Source organism: Camarhynchus parvulus, chromosome 1, assembly GCF_901933205.1.
Source record: "Camarhynchus parvulus chromosome 1, STF_HiC, whole genome shotgun sequence".
Classification (NCBI taxonomy): domain Eukaryota; kingdom Metazoa; phylum Chordata; class Aves; order Passeriformes; family Thraupidae; genus Camarhynchus; species Camarhynchus parvulus.
In genome coordinates this window covers 97649289-97675225 of record NC_044571.1, presented here as the reverse complement: position 1 = coordinate 97675225, position 25937 = coordinate 97649289, and the positions used below count along the sequence as shown (strand labels likewise).

The 25937-nt window shown below is 41.9% G+C and overlaps 1 protein-coding gene across 1 annotated transcript in view; it reads left to right on the top strand.

Moving 5' to 3' along the window:
* Window positions 1-385: 385 nt before the first annotated feature.
* Window positions 386-25937, top strand: part of ALCAM (activated leukocyte cell adhesion molecule) — a 113768-nt gene continuing 88216 nt past the window's right edge. The window contains exon 1 of the mRNA XM_030952741.1: window positions 386-507. The gene's annotated coding sequence lies outside the window, so the exon portion shown is untranslated. The remainder of the gene's footprint in view (window positions 508-25937) is intronic.

Here is a 25937-nt window from a genome sequence, read left to right as displayed (position 1 = left end):
GGGCGGGGCGGCGGCGGGGCTGCCCGCGGGGCTCCCCCGCCTGCGCGCCGCGTTCCGGGCGGGGCGGGGGCTCGGGGGCCGGGCCAGCCTCGCCGCCGCCGCCGCCCGGCTCCGCCTCTCCCGCCGCGGCGCTCAGTCCTGGAGCGCCGCTCGGCTGCCAGAAGGGAGCCGCCACCTGCTCCGGTGCGGAGTCGTTCCTCGCTGCGCGCCGAGAGGAAAGCAGCCGCCCCGCCGCCCGCGCCCGGGAAGTTACCGCTGCTCCCGCCGCCGGGAGAGAGCCGCCGCTGCTGCTTCCCGGCCTCGACGAGGGAGCAGTCGCTGCCGCGCTCCGGTGCGAGAGGGAAGAGCCGCCGCGGGCGCGCCGCCCCGCTCCGCCGCCGCCTCCCGGTCCCGCCGCGGGCAGGCGGGATGATGGAGCCCCCGCCGCCGCCGCCTGCGCCTCCTGCCGCCGCCGCCCGCTGCCGCTCCTGCTCTGCCTCCTGCTCGCCGCTCTCTGCCTGCCCCCAGGTGAGCGCCCGCCCGCGGGAAGCGGTGGCCACGGCCGCGCCGTCCCGGCCGCGCGTAACTTGGCGGAGGGGAGGCCGGGGCGCAGGTGGCGGTGCCCGCCCGCCGCTCCCGGAGCGCCCCAGCACCTACCGCGGGCTCCCCGCTCGCCAGGAGCCGCTCCCGGCCGCTGGTGCCCGCCGCACCCCGCTGCGCTTCTGGAGGAGAACGGTCCTCTCCTACCCTCCGAGGGTGCGCCGGCTGATGCCGTCTCTCCTGCGGGAAAGGCAGAGCTGCTCCAGCGGTGAGGGGGATCGAGACGCGCTGGTCTCATCTTTCTCCGTGGGAAGCGGCGGTGGGGTCCCTCCAGGGCGTTGTCAGCGGCCGCCGGGCAGCGCTGCCCCCGCGGGAGCGACAGCCGAGCCCCGGTGCGGTGCCGCTTTCACTTCCAGGCTGAGCGGCACGTCTGTGCAGCGAGCCGCCTGCAACTTCGGCGCTTCAGCCGCTTCTGCCCTCCGCGCCTTCCGTGCCGCCCGTGGCCGTGCCGGCACAACGCGGGACCGGCGGCCTCCCGCCGCTTTCCGCTGCCGCTGGGAGCCGGGGAGCGGTGCGGGCACTCGCCGCCCGCAGGCAGCCGGGCGCGGCGGGGGCAGCCCCGCTGTCGGTGCCCCCGGCTCGGGCAGCCCCGGGGGCAGCGCTGCGTGCCTGAGGCTGCTCCGGCGGATCGGGATCGCGTGGGTAACTTCTCTTCCCCTCTCCGCCCGTAAAAGCGCTCCTGAGGGAGGCGCTGGGGAAGTAGGAAGGCGCAGAGAGTGCTAAATATCCTAATTGTTCTGGGAATATTTTGGCTATGAGGTGTTTGTAGGCTTTGTTTTGTAAATATTGAGCGTGAAAGTGAAGTCTGAGGGAAAAGCTGTGAAGTGAGGAGTTCTGCATTCAGCTCGGGGACCGTCTCATTATTCTTGTAGAAAGAGCGTCAGCCTGTGGTAAAATTTTGTATTGCTTTAAGAAATGGCTTTGCCTCTGTGCCTTTGCAACAACGGAGGGTTTGCAGAAGTGTTGGAGCTGCTGGTGGTTTTTCATTCCTGGCCTCTGCCTGGCTGTTACGTGCTCTCCAGTTAACCATTTACGGCCAGTATGGTTTTGGCGAAATGAAAGAGAAGAGCAGATCTTTTTCACTAGGTGTATTTATACTTGTGTTTTACAAGCTCCAAATGGAAAACTGAAAACTAGCTACAACAGTAAAGCAAGCCTGCTGAATTTGTAGTTTCAAATAGAATAGTAAAAAAGCTCCAGACAGACTCAACAGCAATATTGGAACTGTAAGCCATGTGTCAGGCTGTGCTGCTTGGCTTTTGCTTTGGCAAACACAGGGTATAATCACTGCTGGACATAATAAATACCAGTCCCGGTGGTGGAGCTTACAAAGAATACTGGTTGCTGTGATGCAGAGAAAGTCTTCAGGAAAGATAGTTCATTTTAGGAAATCTTGAAGGCATGTGGACTATCAGAGGGATAAGTGCCTCAGCTTCTAAGAAGCAAGACTTTGCCTCTGTGGAGAGATTTAGCCGAGTAAATACAAAATGATCTTGGTGACTGTGTGTCTGTCTACATTTTCCATTTGAAGAAAATGTGAAACCATAAAATATTTTATCTCAAAGGTTGTGTTGATGGAACTGTATAAAAAAATGTCACTTGACTACCTATGATCTTAATAGGCTGTCAGCAAAACCATTTAACTTGTTCTTTCTGCTCTTCATTCCTTCCTTGCCCCGTCAAGGAGAAGCTCAGACTAACTGTAAGGAAATGTGTGTGGGGAGAAACCAGCTCCACCTCAGCTTACAAACTTTCCCTGCAGTACTGGAAATGCCTGGAAAGCCCAGTAGTAGATTTAAGCCTCTACTTCTCTGTTTATTCTGAGGAATATAAAAGATACTTACATACAAAAATACCTATAGAAAGGTCTTGATATTGCTGTAGTTTTACTGGTTCTTCCCCCTTGCTATCTCATCTATTTTAGATGATAGCTAGTTTTTTTTACAAATTAGGGATGTATTACTCCATCATGGTGCTCGACTTTTGGGAGTTCCATTTGAGCTTTGGATATGGAAAGCAGTAGATGAGGTATTAAAAGCATATAAGAAAACTTGGTTTTGTTTCTTCACCGAATAAACTACTTAGGAAGATACCCATCTTAAAAAGAGAGAGGGGTCCAAGTACACATTTGGCACTAATAGACTGACTCGAGGTCCGAATAAGTGAGAAAATGGATTATAATCTCATACATCTCTAGAGGAATGGCTGTATGTGAAAAGAAAGTAAACTCTTAATCAGGAGCTAATTATGACCTTCCCCCTCCCCCTGCTTTCTGGGGGATTTCAACAAGGAAGCTCTTAGTCTCTCCTTCTGTTACTAGGTTTGTTACATATTGCCTAAGCCTAGTCAGACTGAAACATGTAATCTTATTCATGACACTCATTATGTTCTCACTTCTGACTGCGTTTTTTCCCTGGTATATCGGATGTGAGTTTGAGCAAAGGAAACTGGATTTCTATATTAAGATCTGGAGTTCACATGGGTTTTCTGAAACTGAGCTCAGAAAACGTCTGCACCACGTGTGTATGCTTCAGTGTGCCATGTATTTGTGGCCTAACATACAGGTAACCAGACTCATTCCTAAGTGAGTTTTAATTGTTAGATTGATGGCTTTGGGAAGCATTTGATATATTTAGGGGTTTGGGTTTTTTTGATGTGAAAGTCTTCCAACATAAACTATTTTTCTTGCGCTCTCCCCTCTACTGTTGGGTTTGTAGCACTGAGAAGGCAGAGGGCAAAACCAGAAATCATCCAGGTCTGTAAATCCTTGAAATTTCAGCCAGGTGATTTTTATTGAAGAAAATATATGTTGTTATGTTCATGAAATAAATATATCTGTCACAAGTAATATTTAATTTCAAGATATTTTATTTTCACTCTCCAACCTCTGTAAGAGTGATCCCCTTTCTTGCAATACCATCCATTCTCCTTCCTGAAAGTAACCTGGGTTATTTAGCCTCGGCTTATATGTTATCTTCTTAGTAGTAGAATTCATTTGTTGACTTACTTCCAGCAGAAGTTTTTGGGGAACAGAACCTCTAAATATTTATGGAAGATCATACATAAAGGGGAAAATAAAATAGGATAAGTGTTTTACATAATGCAAATTATATCTGTATGATCAGGCTAAAACTGTGATCTCTGTTTTCTTGCAAGTATCTTACTTAAACAGTGGGGTTTATAGTCTTAAGAGGTAAGAGTGCTCACTGCATATTTCAATGGTATGATACCTGATTCCATATGAGATCCCTCTAAGCCATATGAAAACAAGCATTTCTGTAGCAGCAGTAGCTTTAATATGTTGGCTGTTCATACGTGACACACCATCATGGGCTTTTTTAGGTTCCTACCAGAGGACTTTCTGGAGAGTATTTTTTGGTCCAAGTGGTTTTGGACTTCTTGGGTGAAATAAGAGCAGGTTGCTTGTAGAAAACTGATTACAGAGGAGCCCCACCTCTCTGTATATGCACTTTGAGCCTAGTAACCCTGGGGAGACTGAATGGGCTTATTTTCTAGAAGCTCTAATTTGTAATTGGATCTCCTCACACTAGATTGTCAATATTCAGTTTTACTAACACTAGGTTGTCAATATTCAGTCTTCCCTTCTTGTGATCTGTACTCTATGACCATAACATGATGATCACAGACAAGCTGGCTCAAGGTCTGATCTCCAGTGGTTATTCCATTGCTGTTTCACACATGGGAATTTTGTGGCTTTTTCATACTACCGTGCTGATTGTTGAAACTGTTTCTCCATATCTCTAATAGCATGGTGTCGTAGTATGGTCTTGGTTAGTTCCGCCAGCTCTGATAGGAGGCTAGACTTTATATATTGATTTTTACCATGTCTAAAACCCTGTAATTTTTCAGGTTTTGTCTTCAGTGCTACTCAGGCTTCCTCTTAGTTGGCTGGTGAGCAGTTTTTTCCTCTGGTAATACAGTCACTTTTTTATTAGAAAGTGTGTAAACTGCAAGGCCACATTTGTAAGAGAATTGAGGACCTGTTGCAATATTCTGATTTCTCTCAAGTTCCTCTGTCTTCAAGAAAAATAGTTATGCTTCCATTCACTGATGCTCAAATGAGAGACTTAAAGAACTGTAAATGCTGTAGGGTGATAATTAGAAGTTACTTAAGCAGAACATGATTTTTCCAGGAAAACCTGAATATTAAAAACTCCCCTTGATATTAAATGGTTGAGTGTTATCTTCCCAGAAGACAAGGTTTTGACCTACATGTTCTTTATCTTGGTATATTTTCTTTGATGGGAACAGGATGAATATTAAAGGAGGCTGTACATTTCTGCCATTAATACACTAGAAAATGAATCTCATCATTTAGAGAGGAGATTGCAATGCACCTTGTATTCTGACAATTCACTACTGGCAGTGATCAGATCAAGGTTCTTCCTTTTTTTTCCTTCTCTGCTTTTGTTTCCTTTGTCTTTCTCAGTGTGTTTTATTGAGGATGGCTTGAATCACAATCATTCCTACACCAGTGGATGTTAATCTACTGCTCCACAGTGTTGGCTCTTTTGAGGAATTTCTGCCTAGCTTAAGATCAAATTGCTTTTTCTATCATGGATGTGGGTCTCCAGAAAGGCAAATAAATGTTTGCTTATTAAAACAGTGCTGCTTCTTCTGAACTAGTATTTCTATTGTTGATAATAAATGTGCTTCTTTTGGGAGGTAAAACATGTGAGAAAGTGATAAAAGAGTGTAGAGAGAAAGAGCACCTCCAGGGTATGATTTTTAGAGGTTATCAGGGGTTAGAACAGTTCTGTAATGTTTGGGTAGAAAGTGTTCAAAGTGCTTTCAACAGCAGTGGAAATACTAAGCCATTCCCTTGATAAGAAGTAAAAAGTGCAGTTGGTGATTTAATAAGTGTTTCAGCAGTCTGTATATCCATATATTTTGTTTAGGGGGTACTCTGTGTACAGTTAACCCCTGTCGTGAAGAAAAACTTCAAAAGCTCGAACTGTGCTCGTGTGTTGTGTTTTGTGCTGTGGTAGCACCATCTGTAGTATGCCCTGGCATCGTTAATCGTGGCCATTGGGCACAGCAGTTTGGGACCTGATGGAAAACTCTCAAACAGCAGCCAAGGATAACAGAAGTCCCCAGGGCTGGAGCCCTGGCAGGCAGTGACACTTTGGCATGTGTCATGGGCTCTGTGTGGTGGCTGTCCCCTTCCCTTAGCTGTCTCTTACATACAGTGTACATGATAGGTCCCAGCTGCCCAGGCTGGCAGGTTTTAAGTTTTTATCGGAACATTGATTCTGACCACAGTTGGCATCTTTAAAGCTTTGAAGAGATATTGGCAGCTAATTCAATAGAGGGAGCTCCGCTACCTTACTGTTAGAAGCAGCGTGTCTCAGCTTTTCCCAGACCTCTGGCTTCGGCCAGAAAGTTGTATTAAAAGTCTTTGTTTCTTCACAGTGTTTTGTCATGCTAGGCTTTGTTACTGAAAGCATCTAACTTTCATCATAGGCTTCCTGTTGCGTGAAGGGGAAGAAAGGCCAAATCTAAATCACATACTAGGCAAACCCCAAAAGATGACTCAATTAGAGATAGTTCTCTTTTGCTGCAAGGCTTTGGGTGTTTCAGATGGACACACTACAGAATCAGGTTTTTAAGTGACACTTTCTTGTCGAGGGAAGCAGCTGATGAGCATCATGGAGAAGCCCAAAAAGAAGTAGAATAAATAGAGGGTATTTCCATGGATAAAATTGGCCACGAGTGGTGTGGCATGAAATAGGCTACAAACAGGATAAGGAAATGATTGTACCAAACTTACTGCTGGGAGGAAAGTTTGAACTTACAGTGAAATGTTAGGTAGGCCATTTGTTTAAAAAAGTCTGGTTTTTTCAATAAGTTCTTCCAGGATTTTTTTATTTTAAGAAAAAGTGGAATATGTATGCCATTCTGTAAACGTGGTCACTGTTAAAGAAACCAGCTTAGGTGTGTGCTTTTAACCCCTTCCATGTCTCTAACACAGAAAAGCATACATTCAGAAAGTTGATAACTGCTCTGTAAACTTAGGACTTTATATTTTTCTTGAATACTTCCATTTTTTAAATAGTATTTCTGATCAGATGGTTTTAAAACTAATTATGAAGTCTCAATAAAGAACAGGACTTCTAAAAAAATACTCTTTGAGTCACCTTCAAGTAAGCTTGTAATGAATTCAGCATTATTCTTCAATCAGATGAATTGCAGACAAATGCCCTTTATCATTTTGTATGCTGCAGAAGTTGCATTTTTTTAATCCATTTTTTTCCAATTTAACTAAAAAAATATCCATAGATATTGGAGAACAAAATAGATGTAGTTTGTATACAGCTTGATTTAAGTGTGGCATTTTATATAAAACTGACTTATTTCACGGTTTTGTTGGTTTGATTTTTTAATGTGAAGTTTTGATGGGGTGGGTTATGGGTTTGTTTGGGTTTTTTGGTTTGCTTGTTATTTTTAGAAAATGTAACAATTTAGTTTTTGAGAACTCACTGTTGAGCTGAGTGAATTTTTCATGCTGACCAGGAAGAATTCCTAAGGCTTCTGTTTTAGAGGGTTGGCACAGTTTATCTCTGGGGTGGAATGGTAAGTGTTCACTTAATCATCTGTAACTGGATACCTTACAGAGAATACGTGGGTTGAAATACACTTAAAAATGGGCAATTGAAGGCAACTGTGAGATCTCAAAATTATTTGTGAGATGCTGTTTCTTTTAATTGCAGCTTCTGAATGATTTTTCAGTTGATGGGATAGCTGGAGTATTAATCTATGCATTTATCCCTTTTGGCATGGAATTTTATTTCATGAAACGTACAAAGCGGCATGTGTTTAGCAAAGTGGATTCTGTGACTCATTTAGATAAAATCTGGATGGTCAAAGGTTTGTTGGTTTATTCTCGTTCTGGAGAGTAGAGATGAACTCAGTGGCCTTTATCTACAAAACCACACATGGAACAGGGAAAGGACAAATGGAATATTCAGGCAGGATTTGGGAAACTGCAGTGTAGCCATGTAACTTCAGAAGGGAGAAGAACGCTGAATCAATTTCTTCATTCTTGATACAGTACATCATGCTTGCATATGGAGAGGATGATAGGGCATGTATTATTTTAAAATCCACACAGGGACACCCCAGTGTGTGTTTTGCTTTCTAAAACTGGGGAGGGTGGAAATTTCTGACACTTGACAATAAAGTAGTGCCCTGACAACTGGTGGTATAAATCCAGAAAACATTTGCATCTTACACTTGACAGCTTTAAAGGTTAGTGAGGAGATAATTTTTCCAAATATAATTCATGACTGAGATTTTTGTCAAGAATTTTTAATATTACTCTTCAGTTTTCAAACTGCTGCACAACTTGCTGCTAACCTTGAAGCCAGCCTACACACAGAAGCAATAACAAAATCAGTGTTATGAGTGTCCCAGGAGCTTCCAGTTTGAATGAATTGTTTCTTGCTGTTGTTTTTCTGCAAGAGCTTAGTAATGCAGAGCTTTACTGTTAGTAAAGTAATTCTAGTAATTACAGTTAGTAATGGAGTCCTGTGGTTTGAAACAGCCACCAATGTATGAGTAAATACTGACAACTGCTTTGCATTGCATGAATTTGTATTTTGCACTTTTTTCCCCAATATTTTTTGTTTTGTTAAATATTTAATACTTTCAGAAAATGGTTTGCTCCAGTAGTTTAGCTCTTGACGTGGTTTCTGTAACAGGACTTTTGGAGGGATGACTGTTCCGTAGTTCTGCTTGACCTTGCACATCATGCTGCTATTGAATGGTGCAACATGTTCTGTTTCAGCTTTGAAGTTTAAGTCCTTTACCTTCAAGATTTAACCCCAGTTAATGTGAGGCGCCCCACAGCAGCAGATTCCAAAGTGTCTATATGAATCTTGGAGTGTGCTTTCTGGAAGCTCACCTGCAGACTTGGTAAGGCTCAGGTTTCTGGCATGTTGTCCAGACTCCCTTGTGTCTGTGGGTCATTTTTAGTCACTTTAAGTACCCTGGGATGTTAAATCCAGAACTTCTGCACAGCTTCTGGGGGCAGCAGGGGGAGTAGTCTAAAACTTTGAGATAGTGGGAAATAAGTGGTATGTTGCAAAGGTGACTACTGTGGATATAGAGGCAGGTTAACCAGTAGATTCACAGAATATTTTGGCATCTCCTGGGCATCCTAACATAATGTATTGCCTGCACTGTAAGAAAGTTCCTTCCTTATCTTTAAAGAGATTTAAGCCCTGGGTATCTGCAGCCAGAAGGAAGGCAAACTTTCTGGCCTGTGTGTAAAACTGTTGATGTATCAGAGGGGCTAAAGAGATGCTTTGTGTCTGTCTGAGAGCCAAAGGGATAGGAGCAGGGAAGTGAGAATTGTGGTTTTTTTGGAGGTCTTGTGGGACTGTAGCTGGGTATTGGGGGATGCTGGCAGTGTTAGGCTCTGCACAGCCTGCTGGCTTCATCATCCTGCCAAGGGGGCCTTGGAGGGCTGCTGCAGCCCCCAGGGCAGCACAGCTCAGCATGGGGAGCTTGGGAGTTCCTCTTGGACAGCATGCAGCTCAAGAGCCAGCTGGCAAGAGCTCCCTGTAGTGGTTGTCACCTCTAGGTCCATGGTGGCTGTGTCATTTCTGCTGTGTAAGAGGGAAAAGATCTCTATTCCTCTCACACATGAGAAATTCCCACCTTTTGCTGGGGGCGTGCTTACTCTCTGACCTACTGCAGAGATGTATCTGCTTACTTTAGAAACTCTTTTCTTCTGCTCTGAATGGTGCATGAAGCCCTCTGTGGGTCACTTTTTCATCATTATGTCCATCTGCAAGTACAGCAGTGATAAGGAAAGATGGGCTTCAGCACACCCAGTATGCTCACAATCTTTGGCTCTCTTTCCATTGCATCAGTGGCACAGGGCATAGAGGAATGAATAACACAGTGTGTTTCTGTAGTGCATGCTGAATGGCTGAGTGTGAGCTGCCAGCAGCTTTGTCCAGAAAGAAGTGGGTGTTGGGAGGAGTAGTGTTTGCCTCCAGAGGAGGAGAGGCAGGTAAATAATTTCTAACTGGAATGCTCAGTCCAGTTTTTTTTAAATGTGGGAGTAGTTTTGAAGACTGATGTTGATGGCTCAGTCCAAGAGGTTGTTGATTTTTCTGGACAGAAGTAATGCATTCAAACCGCTTCTCAAAATGATTTATTCTTATAGTTTTATTTATGGTTACTCCTGAAGGCCACATATGATCTTCACACTGGAAGATGTGTGTGAGTATGTATAAAAACTTAACCCTCTTGGTATGGTAGGATGCCTTGTTTTAGTTGCAGATTCTAATTCACAAAAGTAACATCCATACCTTGCTTTTACTTGTGTTTCAACTGATTTCTAGTCTTCCTGTGAGGTGTCATCATCTGTAAACAGCAGCAGTTGTTCTGGAAGGCTTTTCATCTAAGTGTGAGAGAGCAGAGTGCTGAGCACGTGGGGACCTTGACTCCTTTTGAGGAGGCTCTCTTCATGCAATAGAGGATTCTTGCTTTTTTTTTTTTTTTTTGGACATATGGTTCAGTACATATTTTCATGTAAAAATTTCATGGGGCTACAGAAGTCTTCATGCAATTTTTTGGACATACTGTACAGTACAGATTTTTTTTTTCATAACCACAAAAGGAAGTTGGTGGTTCACAGACTGCAAGTTCTGTGACAGTGTGATAAACTCTACATAAAACTTGAGGGACCTTGTTATTTAAAAATAGAAACTTAAAAGGGACTATTTCAATGGAAACTTTTATTTTTTTGTTAAAACTTTTCATGATATTTGAAAGGGTTTTCTTTAGCTGGCTTTTAAGTCACTTCTAGTTATGCTTTTTGCATTTTCTTTTCCTTCTTTAGAGCTGAGCTGTTACTCTGTCATTAGGGAGGGATAGCTACTACAAAACCAAAAGTTTTATTAGGGCTTAGTTCCAGGTGTGAGGTTATGACCTGAATCTTCCATCTGCTAATAAAATGCTAAGCTCTGCAGTTTTCCATTATCTTCCTCAACAGCAACTTGAAAGTTAAAAAAAACCCCAAAGTTTCTTTAATTCCCTGTGGTCAGGGAACAATGAGGACTGGATGTGGATTCAGGTTTGGATGGGGTTTTTTTTTTGGTTGGTTGTTTTGTTGTGTTGGTTTTTTTTTGTTTGCTTGTTTGGTTTGTTTTTTAAATATAATTTAATGGAAGAGGAAATTGATGAGTATTCTCTGAAAAAAGTGGCACCACATGCCAGGCTTTTCAAACAGTGGCAGTTGTAGAAGCTGTTGTGTACTGGGACTGACAGTGGCTTAGGACAGCCACTTTCCCCTTGGACACGTCAGCACTCTTGGATTGTCAAGTCTGGGTGGAAGCACTACAGCATGCATTTCATCTGAAAGGATTTGAGTGATCTCTGGTACTTTAGTGGTGAAAAAATTATTTATGTTTCTTATGGCATTTGCTTGAGCTGTATTTCAAACATAATGGACACTTTACGGCCTTTGGCTGCTTGGTAATGCTTTAGTTGCTACTGCAAGGCTGGATAATTTTGTATGGTCTGCTTCTGCAATGGATGCACATCATTGGTAATTTCTGTTACAAACAAGCTGTTGGTGAGTCTGGAATGCTTAATCTTGTGCAAATTATATTTGTAGATATAGCAGGTGAATTGCATGTTGAAGAGCTCTCCCAGTGTCAGGGGGGCCAACCTCTGCCATGCAAGGCTTGGAACAGGGAGATTGTCTTGCGATCAGGTCTGGAATAGCACAGGTCCAGGTCAGAAAGCTCAGGGAGGTCCGTATTTGCATCAGGAGTAGCAATTCCTGTGAGACACTGCTTCTTCCCTCTGTTGCAGAGAGGGACTAGGCTGAGTGGTTTGTGACTCTGGAGGGAGCCTGACAGGGTCAGCCTATATCACCAGCTACTGTTGCAGCTGAGGAGCATCCATGCCTGTGATTTAGCCTTGGATTGAACCCTTGTGTGGCTTCAACTAGGTGCTGAATTTTGTATATTGCCATATGTGATCTCATCTACTGATGACACATGAATGGAGGTTTAAAATTTTGTATAGTCAGTTGGAAGCTAAAGCTGTTCTTTACTGCTATTTTATTTTTAGGGTAGTCTGAACCTGACTTCTCTAAATCATGGGAAAGGGAAAAAGATGCAAAGATTACTTAAATTCTTACCCACCAATTTTTATTCTTTTGGCAGATGAAATTTAGGAGAAAAGATCTGAATTTCTTGTTTAAAGAAAGCAAAAGAACATAATAGAGGTGTTTTGGATTTATAAATACCACTTGAACATCAAAAGATGTTTGAGAACACTTCAGGCTGAGAAATAGAAAATACCTTTTTGCTAGCATATTGTTTGCTTAACTTCACTGTGTCATTGACATAGTATGCCTCTATGTTTTGTAGGCTTTGGAGAGTGAAGGCTTTGGAGGTGAGAACAATTAAAGCTGGAGTATCTAGGATTGCAGCTGCAGCACTTTGGATCTTTGACAGGATGTATTAATGTGCATACTTAAAAGTTCACTTTTCTGCTACTGTTCTGTAAGCAAATATTTAGGACTGGAGAGAGAAGTTTGCTGTCAGCAGTGGGCCAAAGACACAGATCAGCATCTCTGCAGAGTGGCAGAGCCAAATTAAATGCAAAGAACTTACTTTCCAGCATGTTCATCCCTAAAGCCTGTGAAAAGAAATATTATGGCAAAATCACAGAAAGAGGTCTGCAACAGAGACTGGGAAGGATACAGTGTCATTTGGGAAGCTGGGACAGGAGGAGCTGTAGCTGGTGTGTGTGGGGCTAGTGTGTCCTGTGGGTGGGGTTTTGGAGCGCAGTCGGCCGAGCGTGAGGGGAGCCCAGCTTTTGGTTTTGGCTTGGCACAGTCCCGGCTGCTGCAGAGACAGTGGGAAGGGTGTTGGTGGTGGAGAGCAGGCAGGACACGTCAGGGGGAAGAAGCAGAGGGCCCTGGCACAGCCAACGTGTGCTGCCTCTTCCCCTTGCGTGGGTGGGGGAGGAAGCCCTCTGCACAGAAAGGGCAGCTGGATTTGGGCTTGCAAGTGAAGCAAGTTGTGACAGGAGAGCAGAAAGCATTCTGGAAAGTGGTGGGGTTGAGAAGAGCCCCTGAGCAGAGTATTTTGAGGGAGAGGAGCAGAGGGCAACCCAATTTCAGCATAGGCAGTGCCTGGCCTCCCCTGTCTGTATCTCCACGTGCTGCCCTGGGTTTGACAGTCACAGCCTTTCCTTTCACCTGCACTAACTCAGCAGGATGTCCCTCTTGGTAAAGATCCTGATACTGCCACGTCACCCTGTTGTTCCTCTTTTGTCAGCCACACGGTTCAGCATGATTTCCTGTCTCAGGAAGCCATCTCTGCTTCCCACAGGGGCTTGGCAAAGATGACACATTCCTGCACTGGGCATACGTGGCCTGTGCTCATAGGGCAACCACCTGGACTAACTCACCCTTTCTAGACAGCCTCCCTTCTCCATCTAGGGGTCAGGATGGATAAACTGAAAAGATCTTCATACTGACAGAGTTTTTGAGCAGAGGAAAAAACCCTGAATGTTCTCTTCTAGTCATTGTAAGAGACGTGGTATATGAGGCAATGTGCCAGAGAAAGGGTGTCATGTGCTGAGCATAATCACTGACAGACCTAAATGTCTGTGTCTGTCTTGCTGGGCCATCAGATGTTCTGTGGAGTGACTCTCACCTTACACTGGGGGCATTCCAGATGGTCAAGAAACTTTCACTCCTGGAAGGAAGCAGCCCATGTTCTTACAGTGCATTGTTACCAGTTCTGAAGAAATGTAATATTAGTTACATAAGGATATTGTATTAAATACAGATATATGACCCACTGCTGCTGAAATTGCAACAGTCAGCCACTTTTTTGGTCTAAGCCTGTTCGTGCTGTATCCAGACTGAGGTGGGGAGAAGCAGCTGGTGGTAGTTGACAGGTGCTGCAAACCTATAACAGCAGCTTTGCTTGGTCACCAAATACAGAAATTAAGCTAAAACAATAGTTTTGGGTCATGATCCAGCACAGGTTTGAACACCCAGCTTTGAAATTGAGTATTTAAATAGATCCTTAAGGACCTAATTTTTAGAATAGAAATATCAGGGCCCATGCAGAGAGGCATGGGAGGATACAGTAAACCCAAAGTGATGGTGTAGAGGCTGTTAAGATATTGGTCTAGTTCAGTCTTCACAAGTCTGATGTAAGTTCACCTCTTTGACTGACTTTTTAAAGCCTCCATTTTTAAATTGCACACACATGGTTTTCCCATCTATAAAATGAATATATAAGAATGGATAATTTTTTTTGTGCCTGTCAGCAGGGAATAGGCAGCTTACTAAGCTTTCTTGAGCATAATTTTAAATGGAGAAAATGCTTCTATATAAACTGAGATTATCTCATCACAATATTTTTATGATAGTTAATTAAAATGTGAGAAAATCCTTTAGAGCAGATTTGCAGTTTTGTGACTTTTATGAGACTTAACATGAGAGATCTATTTTTATAGTTATGCCTTCTTATTAGTTTTGGGATTAGGATATGTTTAAATGCATGGCTATCAAATCCTGTGATGATTACTTGTTTATTTTGCAGTGTAGACTAATTCAGTTATGGTCCCATTCATGTGTTGGTTTTGTCCCACTTTTCAACAAGATATTGTAGTGCTTTGTTATTGCTATTTAAAATAAACTCCCAGAGTAGCTTTAATTTCAGCTTGTATTTTTTTAAATATTAAGTTTCAGTGAAGCATATTTTATTAGATTGTTGTGAATAATGATCATTTAGGATGTTCCAGATCCTGGATCCATTTTCTTTATGCTGGAAGATTGTAAAATGTGAGTGAAGGAAGGATCGCTGTGACTAGCTGTAAGAGACTTAAATACTTAAAAAGTTGTCTAGACATAAATAAAATCCTGTAAAATCTTGGTTCTCAGTGCATACAACTGTGATAGGAAGCAAGACCTATAGAAAATTTACTGACATAATGTGGGAGTTCTTGAAGACCAGCATGTGCTCTGTTCCCTTTGCAGTGGTCAGGCACATCAGTGGATGACTGATCTCTAGGCATGGTGCTTTTTACTTGAACTTGTGCTCAGTCTAAAGAAAGAATGGGCTTAAACAAATATTTTTTTGTCTTTCTTTTACTATGCCTACGACAGCATGACACCGTGACTCTTAATCACAGGCTCATCTGTGGTCTCAAATAACACCTAGGAGTTCTATGCAGAATTTCTGGAACCATTCAGTCAGAAGTGAACGTGATGAGGATTCAAAGTCCTTTGCCTTGACCTATTTGTGTGAGTGACCATGGGGAGCCTTGTACTCTGGGCCAGCAGGTGATTATGCGGAGGAGTAAAGGATGCTGCTCTTTTCTCCCTGTGGGTCATTAAACACAAGCTTTAGGAGTTTTGGGACAATCTAGAGACGAAACACATCAGATAAGTATTAGGTAGATATCTCAGGGCTAACTGTCCAACAGACTTTGCTCAGAGAATATAATGCATATTTCCCCAACGCTTCTACACCAGCCCAGGTGTGAACATAGATGTGCTTACATGAGCAGACTGCACTGTCAAAAGCCAAGCAAGGGAGAGGAGGAAGGGAGAATTGTTATGCTGCCAGGAATACACATGCTGATGAGAGCTATGTTTATATTAGCAAACTATTCTGATACAGCTAATTAATCAGAATTTGTCTACCAAACTATGCCTTGGAGATACAGAAACACAGGATTATGAGATTTGCCAGATTTCTGTGACAGATCTTCTTGGGAGACTTGTAGAACAATAACTAATGATTGGTTTTGACTCCTAGATTTCCTTCCAGAAAAGTAGTAACTTAAGATAACCTTGCATCTCATTTTGTCTCGGGCCATTTACCCAGTAATAACACTAAATACACTGAAGTAGTCCGCATCATTTTTAATGGCAATTTGAGTTCAGTCTTTATTCATAGAGGGGAAAGTAGGCAGTGAGACAAACTGTTAAATAAAATCCCAGCGTTTCACATACAGGCTTTCATACCAGTGCAATTGGTTGCATACTGAAAGGGAGAATCAATTATATAGCTGCTGCTTATCAGAAGTTAGCAAATAGTAAATGCAGTTTCATTTTTATAATCAATTACCTAGCCCTGAAACTTGTTAGCAAAGGTTAGGAGCTGTAATAATTTTCATTGAATGCCTACGCATTATCTCAATGTGTTTCTACATGCTGCATTTTAGGGAGATGAGGGAGAAATGTTTCTTTCCTGAAGTCTTTTAAACTGGCTTCCAAAAGATGAGGGTCAAGCCCTTCAATTTCTAAGCTCAATTTACATTCATCCCACAACAAAGATGATGGTGTGCACTTTCTCATTAGTCAAACGCCTTTTTTTCACTTGTGAGCATAGGTTACTTTACTTTCAGCTTTGTGAGTTTAAAGAATGCTTGCATCCCTGCGTGGTTAGTTCAGCCACATCATTGTTCAGAATTTACAGATAAGTGGGAGGATAACAAAGGATAACTTTCCTTTTTTTCCTGATTTTATTTTCCTCCAATGTTCTCAACAAGGATCTGAAATTCTTTGTGTGCAGAAGTCATTTGTTGCTGGTGACAGGCTGTGAGTGCATTATGCCATAAAATTGTCAGTCTTTAAGAACAGTGTTTGCTGTTTATATGCAACCTTTCATGTTCTTATTTTTGAGGTACCTCCTTTATTTTTGTTCAAATGTTCTATAATTGGTGTTTGATTATTGACTCTTCTATGATGGTATTTCTGGAGGCTCATGCAGGCTTTGATTCTGTTTTTTTTGCTGGATGGCAGCATATCCTTTCAGAGTTTCATACCTCTGCATAGCTTGCTTCACTGAAATATCTTTTTAAAAGTCTTTTGTCTAATATAATCCTTGGGTTTTTCTTCTTTTTTTTTTTTTTTAGTTCCTAGTATCTGAAACTGCAGTTATCAAAAATGGTTGGATCAAGTTGCTCCCCTAGCGAGATTGTCCTGTAAGATATTTGATTTATTTTTATTTCTTCGTTAGGTTGCTCAAGATAAAAATAATATCGGTGAAACTGGGTGTCTTGTACCTTTTCTTTGTTTATTTCTCCATGAGCATGGTAAAATCTCCTGAAATTGCTAAGCATTACCTGTTGAGTTCTTCCTCATTTTTAATTTAAGAAAAAACATTCTTGGTCTGTGTTAATTTTATAGTTATTTAACACAACAATTTGTTATTTCTTGTTCAAGGCTAGCTTACGTAGACCAGTTAGTTTCTGAATCATAATGTATCACAGGCATCCTCTTTTTTCAAAGAGCATTTAATTGGCATTAGTCAGGCTCTCATTAAAAGCATTTTCTGTTTCAGTAATATCTTTTTGTTAATTGACTTAGTGTTCTGACTGCACCTCTGTTTTTAAAAGTGGTACATAACATTTGAATCTCTGGCAATGTCCAGTCACTTCAAATTTGTGGAGTTTTGTTTTCTTCTTCCCAGGATCTCACTGAGAAACTCAACTACCAGCTGCAAATTGCAGCAGCAGTGAAAATGAAAGAATTTCTTAGGTACACTTGATATCTTTATTTAACTCAGAAGTCTTTATTTAACTGGAAGCAATGCTAAGAATAGCAACCTCCTCTGGCCTGATTGGCACGATTCTCTGTCAAGCCTTTATGCGTGTTTAGTGGGGCTATTTTTCTGTTCTCCAAGATCATGCATCTTCTCAAGTTGCCCCAAATTCTGCACAAATTAGGGAATCCAGATCACGCAGATGGTTTAACCAGCTCTTTCTCATGAGCAGGGGTTGATTGCAGGGCAGGTGTCTTTTGGCAGTGGTTTTCTGGGGTGCTAAGTGTGCCTGGGGCTGTGCCAGGATCCTGGCATGAGCACAGCACTCTGGTGTAGCTGTGGTGATGTGCTGGGAGCTGATTTATAGTGAGGCTACTCAGTTGCGTTGTAAGCAAGGCAGTTTTCCTTCTAGTTTTGTTGCTACCTTGTGGAACATCACCTCAGAGGTACCTGAGCCATACAAAAGGGGTTGGAGAGCTGCAAGACACTTTCTCGAAGTCCTGTGTGGACAGGAGGGGGATATAAGAGTGAGCTCTGCCCTTTGCAGAGATGAGAGGAGGGTGTTTGAGTGAAACGGTGGTTTGTTGCCATCATCAGCTCATCCTGGCCAGGTGGGGTTGTCCCTCTAGCAAATGCTGCTGCTGCACCCGAGGCAGTGCTGCTGCAGCGTGCCTGGGGGAGCAGTGGCTGCCTGGCTGGCTTCTGGCCAGGAATGCTCAGTGGAACTCATTCCTGTCGTCATCTAAAACGGCAGAATGAAAGAATTTAAGTAGCCTGAGAAGGACGCTGTTACTGCATGAAAGGAGAAATTGGATGGAGATGGAAAAGCTAAGTGAAAGGTAAAGGAGAGGGAATGAGGGCTGTTGTGGAATTTAAATTAAAAAACCCAACAACAACAAAAACAAAACAAAAAACCCAAACAAAAAAAACAACAACAACAAAAAAAACCACCAACCCTCTTACTAGCATGAAATAATAAAGCCCAGGAATGGTTTCTTTGGTTTTTATTTTATATTTTGCACAGCTTATAAAAATGATATAACTGTACTTCATTTATGTCTATCAATAATTGAGTCTGTAATTAAGGCTTTTATTACCAATAAACCCTTTTGATTCTGTGTGTAGTGAATATTATTAAAGCCCATTTTTCATTATAAATTTCTTGTGTTGTTCAGTTATTAAAGTGGTATTTTTTAATTTTAAAGTAAGGACATAAAGCATTTAGTTGGCAATTCTTTTTTTTTTTTTTGAGAACACAGAGTAGAAGAGAGCAACGCAAGAGAGATGATGATCCAAACATTGCCATCTCAGTTTTTTTTGTGTCACTAAGAAAGCATAGAATTATTTTCTTTTTCAAACTTTAATATGGACCTTGGGCAGGGCTGACTGAATGTGTTTTAAATTCTGTCACTGCATTCCAATTCTTTGTTTTGCTTTATTCCTCAAAATAAAGCAAACTGTTTGAGTTCAAATGCCAGGAAAGCAAACTGTAGCAGAGGTTTTCATAAGCTGGTGCCTGCAGATTAGCATGTACTTCTACAGATGCCTTTTTTCTTTGTGCTTTGTGTCCAGTTATTGCACTGTAGAAACATCCTACAGAAGGAATTGATAGTGGTGTGAGTGGATCACTGTATTCTCATAAAATGTGACTGATTTCCTTAAAATAAGGAAATAAAGATACCACTTGATTATTTGATGTTACTGTCGGCATTTTAATATTGGAAATAAGAGTTAGATAATGTTTTGAATTGAAACTCGATGAAGGAGAGCATACTGTGCTGTACAGCAATGGTTTCTGCACCACCATGGGCTGTTTGTTTCTCAACATCCTGAACAGTTTTCCTCCTGCCAAATGACTTGTTTCTGAAGCTGGAGCTGCTGCTTTGAAAATTCTTGTCTTTACAGCAGATCTGTACTTCAGACTTTTTGCTCTTTTCCACAGTTTGAGGAAACTGGTGTCTGACTGTTTTTTTCATTTTCCTCTCTTCCTTTTCTCCTGTCCCAGTCCCTGACAGTCTTGGCTGTTTTATTCTCACTTCAGTACAGCTCTCATATTCCCTTGCCTCATCAGCCAGGGTAATGAAGAAGCACACCAGACAACTCTCAGGATGCAGTTTCCAGCTAATTGTGTGCTCTTGAATTGTCCTCTTAAGAGAATTACTTCCAAGATGGACGATATGTCCCTTTGTAGCCAGTTTCAAAAACACCTTTGGGTGTTGAAGCACTAAAGCAGCTGTCCAATACCTTCTCTGGCTTTAATTCATTTACATGCTTTGAAAGTGGAGCATCCTGATTACACCTCATCGCTTGGAAGGTCACTTTAGCAGCTCTTCCAATCAAGTTGTCTGTATGAGTAGAACAGAATTTTTTTTCCCCTCAGATTTTTATTTGGCTAATGCTGAAGTCTGTCATGTCCCTTGGGCGGTTGCTGTAAAATGTCAGGAAGTGAAGAAGAACAGTGATTTCAGCATGTACTATTCTTTCAAAACTCCTTTGATGTCAAATTGCAGGGCTTGTTTAGTGTAGCAGTGGTGTCCTTAGTGGAAGCTAGCTGATGTGTAGCTTCTGTCAACTGAAATCAAATCACCTATCCTGCTGAGGTTTTGCTTGCTTTGTCTTAATTTCTTTTGCTCATCTTAGAAGGCATTTAAAATTTTTCAGCAGTGTGAATTTTCAAGGTGGAATAACTCATACATATGGGTTAGTTAAGTTTCACCATTGCAAATAGCCAGATTTCTTTGTTTTTACTATTATTAAATGTGCTAAGTAAACAGGGAAGACCCTGATTATTCCTAATGCTGACAAACTAATTCTGTGCTGTTACAAGGTGGCAGTTCTGCCCGAGATCCCTGTGGCCCAGTAACCATTGTCTGTGAATGTAACTTCTTTATTAAAACATTAAACATGTAAAGTTCTGTCCTGGTGTATTTTAAACACCAAATTACTTTAAATTATACATTTTTGCTCTCTTCTAGTCTGGCATGAAATCTCCCCTCTAGGATTTTTAGTGCTTAGAGCAGAAAGCAGAATAGCCTATCTGCTCTAATACATGCAAGAACATGTCTGGGTGGCTGTGAGAGCTTGGTGTGTTTGTGTAAGATTGATTGCTGTACTTCACTTCTGAGTTCCTGTTTTAGTTTTGCCCTTCAGAAGTTTTACTAGGGTAGTTTGTAAGTGCCAATATTGTGCCTTAAGTAGGTGTGTTAGATAGTCTTAGGTGCCATGTTCTTTATTGATGTTTGCAAGTTGCACTAAATATTGTTGGGGAAAAAATATAAAGCTAAGCACAAGAGACCTTTATGAGTCATTGTGTGCTTTCAGAAGTGTTATGCTTAGCTTAATGCACACTTTAATTCTCCAGAAAGCACCCGAGCGAAAGACACAATGCAACAAACTAAATCTCTTTCTCCTCTCCTCTTGAAATTTCATCTGTCACAGTACTGCAATTGTTTCTGCTGCTTTTTTAATGCCAAAAAAGGTTTGAGCAGATCATGGAGCTATGGGAAAATTGCAAATTATTTTACAGGAAGTTTTGTGATGGAAGGACAGAAGTAAGGAGGAGGATGTTGATGCAAATAAATGAAGTATGGAGAGCAGGAGAAGATATCTAAAAAAAAAGTACATTCTTGAAACTGCTACTTAGATAAATAAAAATTTATAGGATAAAGTATATCTAACTGTTCAACAGGAAATCTGGACCATATAAAATTCTTCCATCAGAGTACAATTTATTAAAACTTGTATTTAGTATGGAGTTGAGTTTATTTGTATTCAGTTTGGAGTTGATGGTGATGGGCTAAGTGGAAGGCTGTGCTTACCTGTTTAACTTCTACCCAGGTCTCTGGGTAGCTTTTTAGATGATGTAAAGCTAAACTTAGGCTCATGGTAGATCATCAGATATGATCCATTTCAGTTCTGTCATGAACTCTATCTCTGCTTTTCTGTTTTGAGTATAACCTTTGACCCTGAAATTCAGCCAAACTGTAACGTTAGGCTGAGACCACAAAGGTCAGCTGAGACCACAGAGTCCTTTAAATTCAGTGTCTGAGTAACACTGTAAACAGTAGTAAGATGAGTATGTGTGTGTGATGGGAAGAGGTGTATCTATTTTGGTTTTGATCTGGGTGCCCTTTCTGAAACAAAATGACCTGATACCTGTATACTTCCAACACAAGATTAAAGCATCTTTTTGGGGATTGTGTGGAGCATACACATTGACCTCTGAGCACGTGGCACTGAACAAGATTCACAGGTTTTTATGAGGGCAAAAATGGATTGCTTAAGCTACTGCATTAGCAAGGCTTGTTCTGTCAAGGCACACAATCCTGGCTCTGCTATCAGTCCCTGGGTTTACAAACAGATTGGATCTGTAGTGCTGAGGCACACACACATCTGTGAGATGTGGGTTGAAGAGGATGAGTATTCCCTGCAGAAGGCTGGCTTTCTCTGAACCAGTATGTTGGGTTTGCAGGGCTAGCTTTTGGTATTGGTGTGGAGCTAAAGGGGTGACTTCTGTGAGAAGATGCCAGAAACCTCCCCCATGTCCCATACAGCCATGGAGCACATCAGTGGTGGTGGCAGTACCTCTGGAATGATGTGTTTAAGGAGGAGGCAGAATCTGAGCAGTGGAGATTCAGCAGGAGAGAGGAGTGAGAATATGTCACAGAAAAAGCTCTGCAGACACCAAGGGCAGAGAAGGGGCAGGAGGTGCTCCAGGCACTGGAGCTGAGGTTCCCCTGCAGCCTGTGGTGACAGCTGTGCCTCTGCAGCCCAAGGAGGTCCATGGTGAAGCAGAGATGCACCTGCAGTCTGTGGAGGTCCCCATAGCAGAGCAGAGCCCAAAGGAGGCTGGGACCCTGTGGGAAGCCCACACTGGAGCAGGTTTGCTGGCTGGACTTTTTACCCTGTGGGGGATTCACACTGGAGCAGTCTGTTCCTGAAGGACTGCACCCCATGGAAGGGACCCACCCTGGAGGTGTTTGTGAAGAACCTGTGTGAAGGTCTCACATACAGAAGTTCATGAAGAACTGTCTCCTGTGGGATGGAGCAGGGGAAGAGTGTGCAGAGTCCTTCCCCTAAGAAGGAAGAAGCAGCAGGAACAACATGTGATGAACTGACCATTTTCCATCCCCCTCTGCCACTGTGGGGATAGGTAGAGAATTCACAAGTAAAGGTAGGGCCAAAAAGAAGAGAAGGTCAGAGGCAAGGTGTTTTAAGATTTGTTCTTATTTTATTATCCTACTCTGATTTGACTTGCAATACATTAGATTAATTTTCCTCCAATCAAGTCCATTTTGCCTGTGGAGGCAACTGGTGGGTGATTTCTGCCTGCCCTCACCTCAACCCTTGACTCTTCAGGTGTATTTTCTCTCTCCAGCTGGGCTGGTGAGTGACCTGGTACCCAGGGAAGGTGAGCCCACCACAACCAGCCACATAACCTGTGGGAAGGAACTGCCTGGTCTTGAGCTGTGGGCATCTGCCACAAAAACTGGGAGATGTGGGTTGCACTTCTGTGTGGTTGCAGCCCTTGAGTGAGGTGTTTACCTGCCAGGGTGGGTCAGTTGGTGCAGAATTGCTGGAAGCTGCTCAGTCCTGTGTGTGGAACAAGCCTCCCAAAGCCTTTTCACTTGGGTGTCTGCAGGAGTAATGATTCAAAGAGCCTCAACTCTTAATTACTTGAAATTTGAAAGGTTTATAGAAGCAAAAGTGCTTTTAAGTCAAGTAAAAGGCGTCATGGTTCAGATGAACAATCTCTTCTGTCCTTTAATCTACCTGTGGTCATGCCAGGAATACCAGTCTGAGATCAAATCTCTGGGCTGATGTCTGCAGTTACAGTTCTTTCACTCTGAGGAAAAGTCTTCACAAAAAGTGATTAAAATTGTCATATCTGTCTCTTAAAGTAAAAAAAAAAATCTCAGAGGTCCTATTAATCTATTTTATTTGGCTTGTTTTAATTTGTCATATACCTAACCATGAAGTTTAATCTGCATATACCCCACCAGGGTCGTTGTTCTTTCTTCTGTCTAGATTAAAATGTAAATATAAGTACAGGAAAGCATTTATATTAAGAATTCAGTGACTGACTTGTTATAATTGAATTTGTGTCTCAGACTGGGCATTTGTGCTTTAGCTCCTTTAATTTGCATTTGAATGAGTAAGTAGAAACTTTGAATTGGATGCTCAGTTACAAAATGGTATGCAGGTACATTCTTCCTAACTGTAGCCTCCAGACACATTTACAAGTCCAAGTTCTAGGTTTCTTATTAAAAATTATATTTGAATTTAAAAAATATTGTTGGGATGTGTTAGTTCTTTTCTATACCAAAATAAAATCTAGAATTACCAGACTGATTAGGACTTTGTTTCAGGAGCGTTGGAGATGTCCAGTACTCTTTGCACTGAAGAGTAACAGTTTTGATATGCTGGTGGTCTTGAAAAACAGTATCTGGTAAGAGATGTGATTTAAACAGAGTTGATGCACTGACAAGCCCAAATCTGCAGAATCAAATTAGTTTAAATTTGCTCCAACTGAGCAAAAGAAGTATTTCTGTATATATTTAGAACATGTAGGAGAAGATCTGTAATTTAGAAGTTCGTTTAATGCCACTTTTATATGGAGAAACCTCAGAGCTTGGCAACATCGGCATTAGTGCTAAGAAATTGCAGGTGGGAGACACAGGCAAATAAGTACTTGCTATTAAACCAGCTTATTAAATGCTGGAAAAGCTGTGGTGTGTCACTCCTAAAACATCACTTCAGAAACACTTCTGAAAGAAATATATTGGAGGATGAAGAATGAAGGACAGGAGAGGGGGAGGAGAAGGCAGAGTGTGAAGTATGACCAAAGATGCATCTGCACATTCCCAGGCTGGTGGTGCATCCCTGGTGCTGAATGGAGAAGTGTGAGGGTACCAGGCACATCTGGTGCTCCTGGAGCCTTATAAGGCTTCTACCTCAAGTTCTGGGCTTACAGCATGTTGTAAGGCCCAGTAACTTCAGCAGGGACAAATCAGTATTTTAAGCAAGAAAATGGTAAAAACACAAGGAGAGCAGGGAGGATGCAGAGGATAAGAGGTCTCCTTGGGAGATCTATGTTAAATGTATAAGGGGTTAGGCATCTAGAAGCTCATTATAGGGGAATTTGTTTAAAAATTCAGCAGACTGGAAAATTGAGGTAGGCTCAGAGGAGTCTTACATTTCCAGTTCAGGTGTTAAGTGCTAATTTTGGGCTAAAGGGCATGGCACATTTGGGTGAAGAAAGTGGTTTATGCCCACACTGGAATTTCCTTTGGGAAGATTTATAGTGATGTTACTAAGACAGAGGTACACATTTAAGACTGGAAGGGGCATCTTGCATCACTGAGTCTGTGCCCACATGGTTGCAGATGATAATATAAATTCCATTTATGAATTGACTGCTTCCCTTTAAAAATTGTTTTCTGTCATTGCTTCTTCCATTCAGAAGGGAAGAAAACTTCAGCTTGTCAGAATGCAGTAATAATGCATGTGGCAGTATTTGAACTGTAGCTCAAACACTTCTCTCTCCAGTATGTTTAGATAATAAAGTAGTCTCTCTTAGAGTCTTTCACATGATGGAAGACTTTTTTCTTACAAGTAAACATTCTTTTTACTTGTTCAAGTTAAATCAGGTCTTGAGAATACTTTTAACAGCAATGAGCTATTGCATCGAGGCTTCAGTGTGGTTGTTGTACAGTGACATTAATACTTTGTCCTCAGGTATAATTTAGGTTTTTGTTTCTGTTGAGCTGTCAGACCATAGTTGCTATGTCATTATCTGTCATACCTGGGCTGGTGTACTTGAGCAGCACTCGTGAGATGTTCAGGGGAGCTTGAATTTTTATAACTTTCATCCCATTTCTATTGTTCTAATCCTAAGGCAATCCCAGATCTTCCCATTGCGGTGTTCTCCTTTGTTCTGATGGCAGCATCGTAGCATCTCTCCATTCTGCTCAGCCTGCCAGTGTTCATCCTTGTCAAAATTTGCTTTGCAAATGCACACAGTGACAGAGGGAGCAGAGCTGTTGACTTGGTTATGAGCTGTAATGTGTCATTGTCTTGACTAAAGCTGTGATAATTGACACAGTGTTTTCTCCACCTCTTAATTTTAGAAGTTTAGTTTATTCATCTGGTATCAGATTCTAAGTACAGATATGGTGGGGTTTTAGGAACAAAACGTTATATTAGTGGAGAAAATTACTGAACTGTCAAAATGTAGTGAATAAAGCAAGATGGATGTGGATAGAAAACTTGATGGATATTTGTTAAGGCACATGAAAGTGTTGGACTTTCATTCTAAAGACTTAGTCATATCTGTTTATACATGACTTTTCTTATAGCTGTGCAGAACTGAACTAGTTCAGATGATGCTGTTTATATTCTATTCATCATCAGAATTTTCTTTTTCTGTTAGTTTACATGCATGCAAGTATATATCCATCATCTACAGCTGATTGAAAGGAACAATCCAAACAAGGATGTCTTGGATCTTAGAATCAACACCTGACAAGTTAGGACACAGTTTATCTCACTGTCATTGGTGTTGCAGAGTCCAAGGTGACCCACACCCCTCATTGTTTTTTGTTTGGCTTTTTTCCCTGAAAATTGAAGAATTCACATAGACGAAGGTACAAAGTTCAGGGATGTTTTTTTTGGAGACATAGAACATAAAAGAACTTTGAAGGTAAATGTGTAACCACTTTTTATTGCATGTCAAAAGTAGGCCATAATTTAATTGCTCTGACTGTATTATTAAAAGTAATTTTTTATGTTTTAAAT